At 38.9% G+C, this 21121-nt stretch overlaps 1 pseudogene; it reads left to right on the top strand.

Annotated features, from left to right (window-relative positions):
• Window positions 1–2078: 2078 nt before the first annotated feature.
• On the top strand, window positions 2079–4135 carry LOC125170591 (tigger transposable element-derived protein 1-like; annotated as a pseudogene).
• The last annotated feature ends 16986 nt before the right edge of the window (window positions 4136–21121 follow it).

Below are 21121 nucleotides of genomic sequence, written 5' to 3'. Positions count from 1 at the left end.
AGTGATTAGCCAAACTCCTCATTGTTAGAGTTGTAAACTGAAGTTCAACATTTCTTGACTCACTGCCGTGATTCATTATTTTGAATAGGTGTGTTCTGGGCTGAGGCCCCATGTTTGAAAATCACAGCAATAAAACCCAGATAATCAGAGTTATTCATGACATGCTTATACACAAAATTTGTTTCTGTATACCACGGTTATTATTAGCTTTGCTTATCCTTTTAACCCCATTATTTAAAAAAAAAAATTAATGTTTTTATTTATTTTTGAGAGAGCAAGAGAGTGTGAGCGGGGTAGGTGCAGAGAGAGGGAGACACAGAATCCAAAGCAGGCTTTCCAGGCTCTGAGCTGTCAGCCCAGAGACTGACGTGGGGCTCGAGTTTGAACTCACAAGCCGTGAGATCATGACCTGAGCTGAAGTCAGATGCTCAACCGACTGAGCCACCCAAGCACCCCTCCCAATATTTTTAAAGACAGTAATTCCTCATATAGTCTTTCTACTGTAGAATCAGTTTATTAAACAATAATAAAGCATTTTATTTTTGAAAAATTTTTGTAATATTAATTATGCTCTGACAAAAGCCATCCAGTCATTGTAGGCCAACAGAGTCTGATTAGGTGGAAGACATTTCTATCAAAACAAAAAGTTCCTAATTGAAGAGGATATTTATATCTGGTCTGTGCCATTGCCTGGAAGTCAACAATTAGAGATTAAGGCTCTGGTTAGCATTGTTAGGCAGAAAAACACTGAAGTAGGATGACTCCATTTATATAAATTTCAAAAACTAAACTAAAAAAATATTGATTAGGAATAGATATTTCTGTGTCTTTAAAAATCATTAAAAGAATGCATGTCAAGAAGTATTTAAGAACACACGTAAAGAAGATATTTGCTCCTTGCTTGCCGTGTTGAGCACAGTGCTATATCAGTAAATGGACACGACAACCATTCTGTAATGCACGCAGAGCTGTGTTTAAGAACGCTTGAAATAAAGATGTTTATGAGGAAAAAAAAATCATATTGTAGGTTGAATTGTGTCCCCAAACCCAATCTGACTGGTGTCCTTATTTAAAAAAAATATTTAAATTTAAAAAAAAAAAGCTATAAAGAGTAGCTAGTAAATGATTAACACCAGACTTAGGTCAGCTGTTACCTCCCGAGAGAAGGATACAAGTAAGGAGATTTATGTGGGGGATTCCAAGGTATTGGAAATGGTGTATTTGGTATACATATATTGTGAGTTCTCTAGTATGATATATGTCATGATTTAAAAGTTTAAAACTAATTTAAAAATTAAAGATAAGCTTCCATGATTAAAAAATGAAAGGCTCTGTGCTGACAGCTGCTTCAGATTCTGAAGCTCCGTCTCTCTGCCCCTCCCCCACTCGCGCGCGCGCGCGCGCGCGCGCGCTCTCTCTCTCTCTCTCTCTCAAAAATCATTAAAAAAAAAACATTAAAAATTTTTTTAAAAATGTACCAGAACTCTGAGCAGAGTCACACAAATTTGTCCCATCCCCATCTCTCCTTAGAGGCTGTTGTGTTCCACCAGGATCCCTGACCCCAGGTTTTGAGCACACACCCCCAGCTTTTGGGAGTGTTAGCAAACGCTGCCTGTGAGCTGAGTCCCTCTCTGGGACTTGCTTTTGGCTAAAGATAGCCATAAACCCAAGATAACACCCCCTTCCCGGAAAAAGCCCATATCCACAGACTGGTTAAATTGAGATTACTGGCATACCTCCTTTTACTGCACTTGGCTTTATCACGCTTTCCAGATAGTGTGTTTTTTTACATATTGAAGGTTTTGGCAACCCTGCATCAAGGAAGTCGATCGATGCCATTTTTCCAACGGCATTCTGTTCACTTCATGCCTCTGTGCCATATTTTGATAATTCTCACAATATTTCAAAGTTTTTGTCACCTGTGATAGGTGATCTTTGTTATGGTCACCTGTGATCAGTGATCTTTGATGTTACTATTGTAATTGTTTTAGGGCATCGTGAATCATACCCACATAAGACAGCAAACTTAATTGGTAAAAGTGTGTGTTCTGACTGCTCCACCAACCGGCCATTCCCCCATGTCTCTCCTCCGGGCCTCCCTATTCCCTGAGACACAGATTGAAACTAGGCCAATTAATAACCCTACCGTGGCCTCTAAGTGTTCAAGTGAAGGGAAGAGTTGCACGTCTCTCACTTTCAATCCAAAGCTAGAAATGATTAAGCTCAGTGAGGAAGGCATGTTGAAAGCCAAGAGATGCCAAAAGCCAGGCCTCTTGCACCAAACAATTAGCCAAGTTGTGAATGCAAAGGAAAAGTTCTTGATAAAAAAGCAAAACAGACTTATTGCTGATACGGAGAAAGTTTCAGTGGTTTGGATAGAAGATCAAACTGCCACAACATTCAACATTCCCTTAAGCCAAAGCCTAATCCAGAGCCAGGCCCTGACTCTCTTCAAGTCTACAGAATCTAAGAAAAGTGAGGAGAAGAAAAGTTGGAAGCTAGCAGAGGCTGGTTCATGAGATTTAAGGAAAGAAGCCATCTCCATAACATAAAAGTGCAAGGTGTAGCAGCAGGTGCTTATGGAGAAGCTGCAGCGAATTATCCAGAAAATCTGGCTAAGATCATTAATGAAGGTAGTTACCCTAAACAACAGATTTCCAATGTAGATGAAGCAGCTTTATATTAGAACAAGATGTCATCCAGGACTTTCATAGCTACAGAGGAGAAGCCAATGCCTAGCTTCAAAAAACTCTTTTGTTAGGGACTAATGCAGCTGGTGACTTACGTTGAAGCTAATTCTCATTGACCATTTCCAAAATCCTAGGACCCTTAAGAATTATACTAAATCTGGGGCACCTGGGTGGGTCAGTCGGTTGAACACCTGACTCTTGGTTCAGCCTCAGGTCATGATCTGATGGTTTGTGAGTGCCAGCCCCATGTCAGACTCTGCATTGGCGGTGCAAAGCCTGCTTGGGACTCTCTGTCTCTCTCTGCCCCTCCCCAACTCACGCATGCTTGCGTGCTCTCTCTCTCTCTCTCTCTCTCTCTCTCTTTCTCTCTTTCTCTCTAAAAATACGCACTAAAAAAAAGAATTATACTATACCTACTTTGCCTGTGCTTTATCAATGGAAAACAAAGCCAGGATGTCAGCACATTTGTTTGCAACACGGTTCACTGAATTTTTTAAGCTCACTGTTGAGATATGCTCAGATAAAAAGATTCCTTTCAAAATATTACTGCTCACTGATAATGCACCCAATCACCCAGCAGATCTGATGGAGACATACAAGATTAATGTTGTTTTCATGCCTGCTAATACAACATTCATTCTGCAGCCCATCATTCAAGGGCTGATTTTGACTTTCAAGTCTTATTTAAAAATTACATTGCATAAGGCTATAGCTGCTACAGATAGTGATTCCTGTGAGGGATCTGGGCAAAGTAAACTGAAAATCTTCTGGAAAGGATTCACGACTCTAGATGCCATTAAGAACATTTTTGATCTATGAGACGAGGTCAAAATAACATGAACAAGAGTTTGGAAGAAGTTAATTCCAACCCTTATAGATGACTTTGATGGGTTCAGGACTTCAGTAGATGCAATAACCAAGGATGAACTGAGAATAGCCAGAGAACTAGAATTAGAAGTGGAGCCTGTGGATGGCACTGAATTGCTGCAATCTCCTGATAAAAGTTTAATGGAAGAGGATTGCTTCTCTTGGATGGGCAAAGAAAGTGGTTTCTTGATGGCATCTACTCCTGGTGAAGACGCAATGAAGATTGTGGAAATGACAACAAAGGATTTAGAATATTCCATCAATTTAGCTGATAAGCAGTGGCAGGATTTGAGAGGATTGACTCCAATTCTGAAAGACATTCTACTGTGGGTAAAATGCTATCAAACAGCATCACATGCTACAGAGAAATAATATGTGAAAGAAATTTGTTAATTGATGGGGAAAACTTCATTGTCTCCTTTTAAGAAATTGCTAAAGTCACCCAGCCTTTAGTAACCACCACCTTGATCAGTCAGCAACCATGAACATCCAGGCAAGACCCTATACCAGCAAAAAGACTACTACTCTCTGAATGCTCAGATGATCGTTATCATTTTTTAACAATTAAGTATTTTTAAATTAAGGTGTGTACATTGTTCGTTTTAGACATAATGCTATTGCACACTTAATACACTACCGTATAGTGTAAATCTAACTTGTGTGTGCACTGGGAAACAAAAAAATTCATTTGACTTGCTCTGTTGCAATAGTCACTTTACTGTGGTCGTCTGGAAGCGAACCTGCAGTATCTCTGAGGTGTGCTTGTATAAAGGTCTAGTCCCTTTGCCCTTCAGAGGATTTAAATATGATGACATGGACATGTTTTAAATAATTATGAAAAATATTAGAAATAATTTAGGTTAATTGAGAAAAAATGCCAGTCAGATTGTTGCATCCACACGACTCCTGAAACAGAATGCTACGGGCACCAGTGAGAATCACAACAAAGTTTATTGCAATGAGAGGTAAGGCAAACCGATGGATCGGGACCTACACTCTTGACTAGAGTGCGGTCTTGAACAGCCGGGGTACAGAGTATTTATAGCCAACCACGTCTTAGTATCACCTGGGAACAGAACAAAGGAATAGTTCCCAGGTGGAAACAGTTCAAACAGACCCTTGCTCCAATCCAATCAAACACTAATCCATCCCTTGATTGATAGGATAAGGCTGTTATCTCTTAACCTATAGTGTTAAAACAAAGCTGTTATTTCTTAAGGCTACAGGTTAGCCCTACACTACAATTTAACCCTTACAAGATATCACTGAAAACAGATATCACTCACTCTATAAAATGGCATGTTATCAAAATTGCATGCCGTCCAGAACCTCTTCAACTTGTGAGATGTATTTTTTTTTCTTTTTGAGGTGGTTTTTGTTTGTTTGTTTTATTTTTGTTTTTGTTTTCATCAGAGACCTCTTAAAGGAACAAAGGTACTGTAACATTTTGAATATGAAACTCCAAAATGGAATTTCCAGTTTTGTTTATGTGAATGTGAGGCATTCTTTCTTAAATGTAATGAAAACAAAATATATAAAAGCCTAAATCTTGCCTTCTAAAGAATGAATACCAATGCCAATGATCCCACATCAGTTATCACTAGGCTGCTGTTTAAGGGCTGATATTTAGAGGCAAGAAAGTAAAAGTCAAAGGGACAGAACATCTTGTGCATGATACCCTCATTCGTCTCTCGGTGCTGTTTGAGAATCAGCTGGTAACTTCCAAGCTCTGCCTTAAATAGAAAATATCAGTCTTCTGTCAGTTCTGCTTAACAACAAGGGAAGCTCTGTGGGCCCTCCTAGATTATGCAATAATGGGAAAGTTTGAGAGAGGCAGAAGGAATCTATTTTGGCTGAAAATGGAAAAGAGTACAGGAATCATCTGAAGGCTCCTGGGTTTCATGTTATAGGAGGAGTATAAAACTGCACAATCATTTGGGTTCTTCCGAACTTTTTGTATAACAATGTCCATTCAGATGTGAACTCTTATCAACCTACCCATCTGGAATTCCTAAGAACTTCATCTGCTTAAGGATGCCTCCAGTGAATGTTTCTCTCCGAAAATGGCACTAAGGAATATTTAGTGGGAAAGTATGACAGTTGTTACCTCAGTGTCAACATAAAGAAGCCAGTGTATCCCTAAAATACTCATCAGCTTGCCCTTGGATCATGTTAAGGCTCTGCTATCTTTGCGCATGCCTTTCAATATGATTCCTTTCTTTCTTCATTCATTTCACAGATACTTGCTTGTTGCCTGCTATGTGTCAGACACAGTGCTCAGCGCTAGGGGTATGATGAACAACAGTATGATGACCCTGACCTTGTGGAACTTAGGTTTTGTAGGATTTGTGGCTTCATGGAGAATTGGCAGTCTCTGTACTATCATTCACCCACTGTATAAAGTGGATTTTTTTCTTTATTCCAAAACTATTTCAATGAAAAAACTCTCTCTTATACCTTTAAAATGAACCAGCACTGGTTTTAGTTTCTACCTGAAGAACCTGACACCATAGCTAAAATCGCAGAATTACCTATATGGGCTGGCCTGAGAAAGCTACAAAGCCATTTATTTTCCCCACGACCTAGAGTGCTACAAAATTATAGTAGGGAAAGCCTACTCCAAGAAGTCCTAGGAAAGAAGAATTTGGACTGACAGGGATGGTTCCAGGTGGCTCGAACATCCCCCACAGAAGTAAAGTACAAGCAAATATCTGTAGAGGCCTTAGATCAAAGCATTGATCCACACTGAACACTGATTTTCAACAGATGTGTGTTGCATCCACACGACTCCTGAAACAGAATGCTACTGGCACCAGTGACAGTCACAACAAAGTTTATTACAATGAGAGGCAAGGCCGACCGATCGGGACCAACACTCTTGATAAGAGTGTGGCCCCGAACAGCCGGGGTACAGAGTTTTTAAAGCCGATCACGTCGTTTTATCATTATCTGGGAACAGAACAGAGAAACAGTTCCCAGATGAGTTAGAAACAGTTGCCAGATGAGTCAGAAACAGTTATCGCATGAGGTGATTATTTTAGACTTTCTGCCGCTAAGTTGCAACCAGTGGATCTCCTTGACCTTGTCTCTGATGCTCTTTTTTGAGCTTTTGTTTCCTTCATTGGTAAAGCCTGATTCACAAGAGTATGAAGTATGATTTACAAGAGTAAAAGCAAGGTTGTTATCTTTTGACCTTCAGTGTCAGAACAAAGTTGTTCTCTTTCAAGCTAAGCGTTAGCCCTATAGTACAATTTAACCCTTACATGTGTTCTTCCCAAGTTTATTCACAGTTGCTCACCTATCCAAAGATATACCACCACCCACAACTCTCCACATAGATGGTTCACAGAACATAGCTTATTTCAAAGGACTCGCCTCTAGAGTTGTTTTGAAGAAGGCAACAACTTTTTTTTAATGTTTATTTATTTTTTGAGAGAGACAGAGAGTGTATAAGCTTGCCAGGGGGAGAGAGAAGGAAGGGGGGAGGGGCAGAAAAAGAGGGGGGTGGGGACAGAGGATCCAAAGCAGTCTTTGTGCAGAAAGCAGAGAGCCCCATGCGGGGCCTGAACTCACAAACCATGAGTCATGACCTGAGCTGAAGTCAACACTTAGCTCACTGAGCCATCCAGGCAACCCCTGAGAAGGCAGGAACTTTAATTACGTGTCCAAGCAAGACCCCTGAGATCACAGCAATGGGAATGCTCAAGTTGGAGGTTCACACTGGGTGCCAGGCACTGTGCTAGGCCTTTCACTGCAGCATCTCTGCAAGTCCCCACTCTGTGTCTCCATTTTCCACAGGAGGTAGTTGCTTTTGGAGCTAATAAATGGTGGAGCCAGATTTCAAACCTCAGGCTTTGAGACTCCAAATGCCATATTCTTTTCTCTAGACATGTTCTTTAAAAGGAAATCCAAGGGGATTGCACAGATTCTTCTGTTTATGTGGTTTCGCCCAGTCTCCCAGGTTTCATCTAGCCTTCAAGAAAGCACTTACCACTGCCATCTCAGGCTGAACCAGTCCACTTGGCCATATCTCTTTGTTTTTCAAGACGTTCTTAAACTCTGGAAATGATAAGCTTGGGTTGTATTGTCCATCATTCTGATATGAAGTTGTTTTTTATCTTATCTTTAATCATCTCTATCATATACAGAAACTTTCTTAGACCCAGCCTTGCCTAACCTGCATTCCAGTCTAGTATTAGCATAGATGGAACTAACTTGTTATAATAACCATTGACACTTTCATTATAACTAGCTAACATAATACAGCTGAACATGAATTTGAACTGTGTAGGTCCACTCTCAGTGTGGACTTTTCCTGATATGTACAGTACAGTACTGTAAGTGTATTTTCTCTTCCTATTGATTTTCCTAACATCTTCTTGTGCCTAGCTTTATTGTAAGAACACAGTATATAATACATACAACATGAAAAATATGTGTTAATCAACTGTTTATGTTATCGGGAAGGCTTCTGGTCAATGGTAGGCTATTAGTAGTTAAGTTTTTAAGAGTCAAAAGTTAGATGCAGATTTTCAGCTGCAGAGGGGACACTACTCCCTCTTAACCACCACCACCACCACCTGACCACCCCCAACCCCCTGCAGCCCCCCAACCCCTGCATTGTTCGAGGTCAACTGTAATAGCCACCACCCAGTGAAAGCCAAGTTAACTTTGCATAGTTCTCCAGACTCTCCGTGCATGTGTTTTCGTAACTCCATATCTTTACTCATGCAGTACCATTCACCTGAAATATCTTCTCCCCTATTTCTTCATCTGGCAAACTTCCCCATGTTCTTCAAAAGGATCCTGCAACTCAAAAGGAATTTTTATGGTGATATCGCAGATACCCCAAGCTGAGTTGCTTGCTCAAATTGTTGTATTAAAGTTTTATGGTCCTATCGCCTGCTCATTATATTGCAAACATCTGCTTAATTGTCTGTCTCCCCTGCTGGGCAGTACATTGATTGACATCAGGAGTGGTGCCTTACTCAGCCATAGATATGTAGCATCTCATGCAAGGCTTGGCACAGAATAGGTGCTCAGTAAACATTAATCATTGGATGGGTGAAGTGGTGAAGATTTAACACTTATATTTTTAAGTATAAGGGTTTTTTTGTAAATAAGTTTTACTTGTAAACAAATAACGGGGTTTTTTTGTGTGTGTAAGATCCTCAGCTTGGCCTTTCTGTGTTCTTCCCTGACCCCTGGCCCCTTTTCCTCCGCCAGTTTTATCTCTTGGGATACACTGGAGGTTGTAAATTTTCTAGAGGGGAAAAGTACAAATGTTAGTCCAAGTCTCTTAAACATAAGAGAATGTCTCTTCCTCACACTAAAACCACATAACTCCTTTAGGGACTGTAAGCAAAACACGATGGGGCAAATGCAGTCACTCATGTACAAACACAACTGAATCAATACAAGAAAACATCTCATAGATGTATGTGTGTGAGGTAGCACAGAGGTAAAACTTAGGCCCCAAAGCCAACGAAACTTAGGTCCAAATTCCAGCTCTATGCTTACTGAGTTACCTCAATTTCATCATCCATAAAATTTGTATTAAAATTAAACTTGTGTCAAAGAGTTGTTGTACCTGCCAATTTCTAGCATCATGGTCTTAGATCATCACCTGTTGAGTAAAGCGTTTAAACCAGAAGATCAGCAAGTTTCTTCCAGGTCTAAATTGACCTGTGATTTTGTTGTTTCATATGGTTCTGTATATCTTTTCTTGGTTCCCTTCTTAGAATTATAAGAGAAAAGGAGCTAACTATCCTTGTTTATTGCCAGCCTTTTAGGTTTGCCATTGATTGACATTTCCCTCTTTACCCAAACTCCAAATCCCGCCAGGCACGTGCATAGGAACTATTTATAGCCTTCCAACAACTCTCAAAGCAGCTGGACTGCTTTTGGATAGGGGGATTCCTGAATCTAAGTTGAAAAGGAAGATTATTTTTAGTTTATTAGAAACATGGTTTTCTAGTCTTCCAGGTGATGAAGCATTGGACAACTTCAACTATAATCAGCAACGGTTTAAACCTCACTGGAAAATTGTGATCACTAGGTTATCCTGCTTAAAAATAAGGAGATTTTTAAGAAGAATTCCAAGTAGAATCAAGCAGTTGAAAAACAGACTATCTAAAAGCTTTTTTAAAAAATTTGAATCATTTAACTTGGTAAGAAGTACCAGAAGACAAACTTAGTAATGGTCTTCAGACTTGAAAGGTTTTTGCAAAGAATAGTAACTAACAATTTTGAATGTTTCTTGGGCACAGAGCAAGAAAACTCCCCTTTAGAGTGCTTGGTGTCAACAGTTGCACCTGTTACTTTTCCTTATGAACTTTTGCACAAAAGAGTCTCACACTTCCTTATCTGTAGTTTTATTGGTCTGTACATTAACATTTATGGGCCTTCTCAACGTGAGGATATTCACCATGAAAGAGTAATTTCTAATGTGGTTTTCTCTTACACTATTATTAAATCCAAAGATAATTATAAGGATTATATAAGGGTTGTGGTTATGTGAGCTCTATGCTGAAAGCCTGAATTTTCACAGCCAGCACGACTCCTGTTAAAGGCCATTTCTAGGACTAAAAGAAGAGGTCAGGCTGGGACCTCCCATAGGAGACCCTCCCTCTCAACTTAGGAGAAGGTTAGCTGGGCCATACTGCAACAGCAAGCCTAAGAACACTTCTGTCATTTACTCAGGATCGTGAAGAGGAAGAATCCACATACCTATCATAATGGAAGAGAAGACAAAGGAATGTTTCCCCCTCATCTCTTTAATATACAAGTCATCAAGACTGCCACAGTCCTCATGGATTGGAGGGAGAAAGACTCTGGTTAAAGGTGCCTTCAGGATAGAACAATAAAAGTAAAGTGCATAGAATGTGTCAGCCATACCAAAAATATTATGCACATTATTCTTCCACTCTTGTCAATAAAACCTCATGATATTGACACTATGGTCAATAAAACCTCATGACATTGACACTATGGTCATATTACAGATGAGAAAGCTGAAACAAAATGGCTGAAGGACTTAAAGTGACAGAACCAAGTGGTGATTCAAGACTATTCATCTTACTCCAAAGCCTGTATTTTTCTGCACTCTGTGGCTCCCGTCACTCAGAGGGACTCTAATCAGGACCCCAGAAGGCCAGTAAAGTTGCTGGAGAAGGAAAAGGCTATGGGGGTCAGCACACACCAGCTGTCAGAGAAAGGAAGCACATGGTTACCATAATTTGTAACAGCAAAACAGAGATTAAGGTACAACTGTTGAGCTGCTCCGCGCCTGAGGCCCCCTGCAAAATTCAAACCCTGGTCAAAGTGAAGAATTAAGGCACTTAGGACTAAGATCATGGATAACAGGTCAATGTGCAGTGGCCTTAGCTAAGTATTGTGGTCTAGGCTGATTCGAGGCTTAAGCCATCTGTGAAAAAACGAGAGTAGAACTGAGTTTAGGCCTGTTTAGAATGGGTCAGCATCACAGAATCACAGAGTGGCAACACTGGGCCAGACTGAGTCATTATCTCAGAACAGCCTGTCTGCCCTCTGCTCTCCCTTTATGTTGAATTTATATATCAGCAAATACAGCCACGTCAGTGTTCAGCTCACAGAGCATGGCAAGGTTCTGTGTGTGTCCTTTAGAGCGGAAGACTTGGTCTTCTGCAGAACTTTTGCAGTTCTTTTTAAATTTCTTTAATGTCTATTTATTTCTGAGAAAGAGAGACAGAGCGTGAGCAGGGGAGGGGGAGAGAGAGAGAGAGACAGAATCCAAGGCAGCCTCCAGGCTCTGAACTATCAGCACAAAGCCCAACATGGGGCTAGAACTCACAAACCATGAGATCATGACCTGAGCCAAAGCTGGCCGCTTAACCAGCTGAGCCACCCAAGTGTCCCAGAGCTTTTGCAGTTCTAGTAGCTGATGTGTAACCAAAAAAGGCAGTGGCACTTATTATAATCTGCACCATTTGAGGTAAAGATAGAGAGAGTGCAAATTGGCATGCAAATCTGAAAACCCAAGTGCCAGAGCACCAACCTTCCTGCCCAACAGTAGCATCTGCTGTTGACTCCTTAGTCTTTGTGTTCAGTTCAGAGTTATGGGCATCTTGACACTATCTTTCCTGCCAATAGGATTTCATGTGTATCCTGAATGCTTTCAGCTGGAGACGATGCTCAACAGCATCCTCTGCTCAGCAAGTTGACTTCAACTGGGGCATTAATGGGAATATCTTTTCATCCAAAGAAACACACGTGGAAGAACAAAGCAAGCTTTGTTCCTCATGTAAACAGTCCTATGAAAATGATTTATTCTTGCTTTTTGGTTTATAAGTATGACATTATCCTTCTTTCTTAAGCTGAAAGTTTTTTTTAAGTCAGAGCCATCCATGGCAGCTAAATGATGCAAGTTTATAGGCTTAGGGTAGAGTTTAGATGGAAAACATACCTCTGAATTATCACTCTCTTCCCAACCTAGGACAAGGAAGCAATAAACTCGAAACTCATTTGTCTAACGTGAGTTGATTCTGAATTCATCATTGAGAATAATCATAATGTTTGAATCTTAAAGGTAATGTATTTCCAATTTCTGTCATGTATGCTGCTTTGATTTTACAACAATTAATTGGATCACCAAATGAACATGTGAGTGCTTAGTAATTATAAAGCACTATAGTTAGCATTGTAAAGAACACTTTACTCACTCTCATTTATTGCTGGCAATAATTGCCAATGCCTATGAAAGTTAAAAATCACATACTCTTTGACCAGCAATTGAATTTCTAGGAATTCATACTACAGATACATTAGTATATATGTAAAATGGCATATGTAAGATTATTCATGCAGCAGTATTTGTAATAACTAAAGATGAGTGCTATTGATCATCAATACTAGTTAAATAAATAATTGACTAAATAAATTAAGTTACAGTTTTTCATGAAACTATAAAAAAGAATGAGAGTCCTCTTCCTGTATTGACTAGAAACTTTGCCAAGATAGGGGCACCTGGGTGGCTCAGTTGGTTAAGCGCTCAACTTCAGCTCAGGTCATTATCTCAGGGTTTGCAGGTTCAAGCCTTGCATCAGGCTCTGTGCTGACAGCTCAGAGCCTGGAGACTGCTTTGGATTCTGTGTCTCCTTCTCTCTCTACCCTCCCCCACTCTCTCTCTCTCTCTCTAAATAATAAATAAACATTAAAAATTTTTTTAAAAATTTTTGCCAAGATATAATTTTAAATCAAAACAAGAAAGATATAGGACAGTCTATACAGTATATTATTATTAGTGTTAATTTGATATATTTGAAAAGATGCAAAAGAACTAGTAACAATGGTTGTCTTCTGAAAGAAAACTGAATGTATCTTTAAATGCCTCAAATATGACCCATAAGCTTTTTTTTTTTTTTCAACGTTTATTTATTTTGGGGACAGAGAGAGACAGAGCATGAACGGGGGAGGGGCAGAGAGAGAGGGAGACACAGAATCGGAAACAGGCTCCAGGCTCTGAGCCATCAGCCCAGAGCCCGACGTGGGGCTCGAACTCACGGACTGCGAGATTGTGACCTGGCTGAAGTCAGATGCTTAACCGACTGCGCCACCCAGGCACCCCTAAGCTTTTTTTTTTTTTTTTAACAATATACCGCTTTTTACTGACTGACCTATGGACTTTTGACATTGATCCAGGATATGATGGTCAAATGGCTGAGATCATAACTCTTATTATGTATTAGATGAATAGTTATTTTCTAGTGAAAAGTAGTACAGGTTTTATTTCTAGTCATGTTCTCTTTTTACATATTTTTACTTGTGGGGAATCCCAATTTACTTTATAATTTTTCATTCAACTGGCAATTTATCTAGTCTCTGACTGGCTTCCAGGTCCTTTCCATCCTGGGCAGAATCTAAGCGGAATCTAAAGGAAATCATTCCCTCCCTCCTTGTTTGCATTTATATCCTGTCAACTAGAAACAATATTTTGTAAAGTCAATATAAAGGCATGTGGTTTCAATGTTAAAATATGATAGGAAATAGATTGCTTGAGAGAAAGCCAAACTGCAAATACAGAGAGTGAACAAAGGAAAAGAAATATAACAAGTCAGAAAGGAACAAGAAAAATCAAGGATTAAGTTAGTTCTGGCTTGACATAAGAAGGACTACTCGTGCACATTAAGAAACTAAAAAGCCATTAAAAACTAGCTCTAAAATATTCCTATGGGAGGAGCCGGCATAGATTTATCACTGCAGGAGGTTGGCTCCTTTGAACTTTGCTCTGAACTTCAAGGCATTCATCTTAAAATGTAGTATGTGTACCCCAGTGGAGGATGCAAATTCATACAATGGGATACAAGATGAAAAACAGTCTTTTTTTTTCATGTTTTAGTTCAATTTGTGGATGTTTTATGATGTACATAATATATTATTTCCGTAGTACATGTTACACACACACTGAGATATTGGATGCTCAAACTTTCTTTGGGGTGCATGGCCAAAATGATTTGGAAACCACTGATCCGGTGCTCAAGGCTAAGAATGAGAGAAACTAGATGGGAAGAATCTTGTTTCATTGGGGTCCAGGATTGCTGACTGATGGTGGAAGATTATATTAGAATAAGACACTAGACATTTAGGAAGCCAAGAACAAATTCTAAATCAACCAGAATTTGATGGTTTGGTTGTAATTGAGTAAACTACACATATATGTATGTCCTAAAACCCCACATAAAACAATTTACGTGTTTTCACCCTAAGCAACTTAGTACCATCCTGGCTATGATTTGGGATCCAGGAACTGTAGGGACAAGGTCAAAGGGACAAAAGCTATAATCTTGAAATTTTAGCTCCAAAGGACCATCTTAATACATGAAGGACCACAAAAGAAATCTAGCAGCAAAACAGAGATCATGTTCTAACTCATGGTTCCCCTCACACTGTATAATCCCTTCAATCAAAAATGTTTGTTGGGGCACCTGGGTGGCGCAGTCGGTTAAGCGTCTGACTGCAGCCAGGTCACGATCTCACGGTCCGTGAGTTCGAGCCCCGCGTCAGGCTCTGGGCTGATGGCTCGAAGCCTGGAGCCTGTTTCTGATTCTGTGTCTCCCTCTCTCTCTGCCCCTCCCCCATTCATGCTCTGTCTCTCTCTGTCCCAAAAATAAATTAAAAAAAAAAAAAATGTTTGTTGAGGCACTTCTACTTCCACCAAGATGGAGTAACTGGTACCAGAATTGTCTTTTCCCTGTAAGCAAATGGAAAAGTAAACAAAAATATGTGAAACAACTGTTTTAAGCCTTAGGCAAGAGACCTTCCAGGTGGTTTGATCACCGAATGAGGAAAAAACAATGAGGTGAGCTCTAAGACCACCTCAGCTTCTTTCTACCTAGAGGAATTTTCAGACCACAGCCTCAGAGAGGAGTCCAGGCAGAGAACTGCAGCCCCAACAAGAGAAAGAGTAGCCTCCAGGGAGGGTGAGGAAACATCATCATCATCTGAGCAGTGGGAAATGGCAATAGATAAATTATACGAATCATTTGCTTTTTTTTTCTTTCTTGAGAGGCAGAGAGAGAGAGAGAGAGAGAGAGGAGAGAGAGAATCCCAAGCAAGCTCTGAATTCTCAGCATGGAGCAGGACACTGGGCTCAAACTCACGAATGGTGAGATCATGACCTGAGCCAAAATCAAGACTTGGATACTTAACCAACTGAGCTACCCGCGGGCTCCTCATTTACTTTTATTTAACAAATTATAGCATAAATTACAAAGCACATAAATATATACAACTATATAGTCATAATAATGTCATTCTCGTGAATTCTAATATGCTTTCTGGAATAAGAGATAAAAACATGCATTATATCCTCACTTCATGTGTTTGTCATACATGTGAATGTGGCCCATTATGAATGTTGTGAAAATTTGTTACAAAAGATGATTTTTAATGACTTAAAAAGATATCATCTTACAGATATGTAGTAACAGTGATGTCTAAGAACAGAGCTTTGATTAGGTCATAAGAACTTTCCCTTTGCTTGAGCGTCCAAAGAAAATCTGTGAAAGTCGGACACGCAGCAGTAATAACAACAAGAATAACAAGAATAACACCACTGTCATTTATCAACTTTTACTGTGTTCAAGGCACTTGTTATACAAGATGGTATTTAATCTTCATGATAATCCTGTGAGGTACATTAGCATAACTGTTCATCTTTTATAGTAAGGACATTGAGACTCTTAAAGGTTAGTGCTCATCATCATAGAGTAATTCCAAATCTGATTCCAGAGTTTATACTCTGAGCCATTACACAAAACAGCATCTCAAGCCACAATAGGATGGCTGCTTGGGGAGCATGGAATCAGAACCAGGAAAGTGAAATGAATTAAATATGATGAAATGCAAATTGGAATATCAATGACGATTTAGTGCAGGGAACAAACAATTCCAGGTATTGAAGAAGCAAAGGATTGAATAAGGAATCATGACCATTGGAAGAGGCAAAGACAAAGGAGTCAAGAGGCTGCTAATGGGATGATTGTGTTCGTAATAAGGAAGGTCAGCTGCTTCTACTACCTCCATAACTGCCTCTCAAAACCCGTGAAGATGGACACAAGACATGAAACAGTGACTCTGGTCCCTTATATATACCTTTTCACCTCTTGGTACCTTTCCATGACTTGCTTGCCAGGAGAAACAGCATGAGAGGGATGGCTTTCAAGGAACATACAGTGGGGAAAGGAGAGTCTCTTCAATAAAGGGTGTTGGGAAAACTGGACAGCCACATGTAAGATCCAAAACTGGATCACAATCTCACACCATACACAAAAACTAACTCAAGATGGATTAAAGACTTTAATGTGAGACCCGAAACCATACAACTCCAAGAAGAAAATAGGGAGTAAGGTCCTTGATATCAATCCTGGCAATGCTTTCTGGATTCGATTCAAAAGCAAAGGTAACAAAAGCAAAAAATTAACAGTTGCTACCACGTCAAACTAAAAAGCTGACAGCAAAGCAAACCATCAACAGAATGAAAAGACAACCTATGGAAAAGAAGAAAGTATTTGGAAGGCACATATCTGATAAGGGATTAATATCTAAATTACTCAAGGAACTCATACAACTCAATAGCAAAAACACAATAATGCAATTTTAAAAATGGGCAAAGGACTTAAATGGAACTTTTTCCAAAAAAGACCTGCCTAGAAATGTCCAACAGATACATGAAAACGTGCTCAACATCACTAATCATCAGGATAATGCAAATGATGTAAAAACTACAGTGAGATATCACCTCACACCTATTAAACTTGCTATCATCAAAAAGACAAATGAACAAGTGTTAATGAGGAAGTGAAGCAAAGGGAAACTTTGTGCATTATCAGTGGGAATATAAACTCATACAGTCACTATGGAAAACATTATGGAGTTTCTTTCAAGAAATTAAAAATAAAACTACCATATGATCCAGCAATCTCACTTCTGGGTATATATCCAAAGAGAAATCATTGTCTCAAAGAGATACCTGTAGTCACATGTTCATAGCATTATTCACAATAGCCAAGGTATGGAAACAGATGAAGGGATAAAGAAGATGTGACTATATTTATACATATGTGTGTGTGTGTGTGTGTGTGTGTGTGTGTGTATATATGTGTATATATATATATATATATATACACACACCTACAGAAACACACAAAAGGAATGTTACTCAGCCTTAAAAGGAGAATGAAATCCTGTCACATTCCACAACATGGATGAACCTGGAGGGCATTGTGCTAAATGCAATAAGCCAGACGGAGAAACACAAATACCAAATGGTATCACTTATATATGGAATCACCCCCCAAAATTCAAACTCCTAGAAACAGAGTAGAAAGTGGTTGCCAGGGCTCAGAAGTGGGGAAAATAAGGAGAGGTTGGTAAAAGAGTACACACTTTCAGTTAAAAGACGAATAAGTTCTAAGGAACTAATGTATAACATGGTGATAGATAACACTATATTGTATAGTTGAAATTTGCTAAAAGAGTAGAACTTAAATATTCTCACTGAAAGAAAGAAAGAAAAGAAAGAAAGGAAAGGAAAAGAAAGGAAAGGAAAGGAAGATTAGAAAGAAAGAAAGAAAGAAAGAAAGAAAGAGAGGGATGAAGGCAGGGAGGAAGCAGGAAGGAAAAAAGACTGATGGCCTCCACCTGACGTTTGCCTCCATTATCTCTCATGAGTATGTCTAATTAGAGGAACCCAACTTTCCTTTAGAAACCTAGCTGCAAGAGATTCTGGGAGATACAGCTTTTAGCTTTCCAGCCCCTGCTGCACAGAAAGACATATAGAAGGAGTTAGGAATAAATGTCAATCCAATATAATTAGCACAAATGGCATCAGGCTAAAAGAGCTAATGTGTTCATCTCACAGCAAGCCTGAGCTTGTCAGCAGCATCGTCAGACCATAAGGTACTGCTAAACTATAAGCTCTGTAAGGACAATAGACCAGTCTTCCTATCAGTTAAATTTTCAGAACCTAATATAAGTCCAGTACATATCTCTTGAATGGAAAACTACTTAAAAGTCTGTACAGAACAGCTACAAAGATATTCATTGTTGTCAGAAAGATCTGGATTCAGGTACTGATGTTTCCTCATCTGTGAACTAGACAAAAATAGTAAACTTTCTCTTAAGAGTTTTTGGAAAGAATTAAATAATTCATGTAAAGCACTTACCAAAATGCACAGAGCATTCAATAATGTTTGTTGATATTATTGGTATTATTATTATTTTTAATTATTATTACTATTATTCCTGTCCCTTGTCTCTAATTCTGCATTAGGGATCAACTTGACGGTTATCACCACAGATGTTTTCCAAGTCAGAAGGTTACAACTCCCTCTCTTCCTTGGACAATAGCTTGGCGAGTATCACCAAGTTTCTCCTTGTGGATCTTTTCTGTGTTTCCAAGCCTGCCCAACCCCTCGTTTGAGTAGTATCATTGACCCATTCGTATAGATATATGCATTAGATCTTTTGTTATCTTTAGTTTTATAAGATCAATTCCTGCTGCATTATAAGCCAGTCACTTCAAACACCAAATCATTTTCTATGAGGAAAACATGGCTTTAAACTATAGTTCTTTATTTACTCATGAGCCTGAGCATTTTCTAAAATGTCTTATTGGCCATTGGGCTTTGTATACATGTGTGTGTGCGTGTGCGAATGTGATTTGTCTATTCATTTACCTATTGGAATATCAGACTTCTTCTCATTAATTATTAAGCACTCTGTATATATTTGAGGTATTTTTTTAAGTTTATTTATTTATTTTGAGAGAGACAGAGAGAGTATGAGTGGGGTAGGAGCAGAGAGAGAAAAGGAGAATCCCAAGCAGGCTCTGCAATGTCAGTGCAGAGGCCAATGACGCCGGCTCCAACTCACCGAACCATGAGATGGTGACCTGAGACCAAACCAAGAGTCAGATGCTTAATCAACTGAGCCACCCAGGTGCCACTGAGGTATGTTTAAGTTATTTGTTTCTTGTATATTTTATAAATATTTTCATTTTTAGCATTTTTTTTTACAAACAGAAGTTCTTAATCTCTTTATGTATACTCCCACTTTTTTTTTTTTAGAGAAGTCTATTCCACCTCAATATGAAATATGTTTCTGATTTTACTAAATGTTTCATAGCCACAATTTTAATGGCTACATTATACACTAGTACAGGTTGTACCAAAATATATTTAATCAGTTCTCTATCTTTGGATATTTAATTTTCCCATAATAACTTGGCATGCATCCTTGTGCTGTCTCCCACATTTCATATGATCAGGACCAAAATATACAAACATTTCATTGTTTTTATACATGTTGCTATTTTAGTATTGTCTTACTAATTTCAATGTCCCAGGTCTCTTTGCCCATTCAACCTACCACTTTATTTAAAAACTCATATTACTAAGGAGAATCAATTCATAGCTAAGAACCCTCCACAAAACATATTAAAAACTCTTAATTCAGGGGGCACCTAGGTGGCTCAGTTGGTTAAGTAAGCATCCAACTTTGGCTCAGGTCATAACTTCACAGTTCATGAGTTTGAGCCCCACATTAAGCTCTGCACTGGTGATCTGCTTGGGATTCCCTCTCTCTCCCTCTCTGCCCCTTCCTTATGCATACTCTCTCTCTCTCTCTCTCTCAAAAATAAATACACTTAAAAAAAAAACCTCTTAATTCAGAAAAAGGTTTTGATATACTGGTTTTCCACTGTAGAAATTTTAGATAGAATGACTATATAATTTATTGTCAAAACTGGACCCTTTTGAGAGTAAAAAGGGTCATATTAAGAATTAATATTAGTATTGCTAAATAATATATATAATTAATATAATATAACATAATATAATCATATGTGATTATGTTATATAAATTTATATATTGTATATTAATATAATTATATAATTACATATAATATAATTAATATAATTACTATTAATCTAGTGTGGCAGCTTATTGATTTCAGCTCAGATGATGATCTCACAGTTTGTGGGTTTGAGGCCTTCATGGGGCTCTGCACTGACAGCATGGAGCTTGCTTGGGATTCTCTCTCCTCTCTGTCTCTGCACTTCCCCTGCTTGTATGCTCTCTCTCTCTCAAAATAAATAAATGAATAAACTTAAAAAAAAAAAAGAATTAGGCTGAATTTGCAACAATGTGGTTGGAACTGAAGGGTATTAAGCTAAGTGAAATAAGTCAGAGAAAGACATATCATACGATTTCACTCATGTGGAATTTGAGAAACTCAACAGATGAACATAGGGGAAGGGAAGGAAAAAATAAGATAAAAACAGAGAGGGAGGCAAACCATAAGAGACTCTTAAATATGGAGAACAAACTGAGGGTTGCTGGGTGAGGGGGTGGGTTAAATGGGTAACGGACATTAAGGAGGGCACTTTTCCGGATAAGCACTGGGTGTCATATGTAAGAGTTGAATCACTGGGTTCTACTCCTGAAAGCCAAGACTACACTGCATGTTAACTAACTTGAAAATAAATTAAAAAAAAAAAAAAAAAAAGAATTAGGCTGAGGGGTGCCTGGGAGGCTAAGTCAGTTAAGCATCAGATTCTTGATTTTGGCTCTGGTCACGATCTCATGGTTCATGGGATCAAGCTCCACATTGGGCTGTGCACTGACAGCTCAGAGCCTGATAGTGATTCTCTCTCTTTTCCTCTCTCTCTGCCCCTCCCTGCTATGCTTCTTTTTTCTCTCTCTCCCTAAATAAATAAATAAATATTTTAAAAAATAATTAGGCTGAGACAAGACACAGCTAAACCAGGGCTTATGGTCACCTACTAACAGGGGGCATTCTCAAGTGTGTAGTGTGAATAATATTGGCAGTCCAAAGGGAAGGTGTCTCAATTGATGATACGTGCTATGTATTTGGTCACAGTCTGACATCAACAAAAGTGTTCTTGATTCCTGCTCCCTTAAATCTTCCTTGAACTCCATGCTTGAAGAAGAGGTATGTTAGATGCATAATGGAAAGAGAGGCGCAGGTGTGTAAGATTTTCTCTGGTTTCAAGGAAAATAGCTAT

The sequence above is a fragment of the Prionailurus viverrinus genome, chromosome B4 (genome assembly GCF_022837055.1).
Source record: "Prionailurus viverrinus isolate Anna chromosome B4, UM_Priviv_1.0, whole genome shotgun sequence".
Lineage (NCBI taxonomy): Eukaryota > Metazoa > Chordata > Mammalia > Carnivora > Felidae > Prionailurus > Prionailurus viverrinus.
The sequence above is the reverse complement of the archived record's forward strand: the minus strand, read 5'-3'. Positions and strand labels throughout refer to the sequence as shown.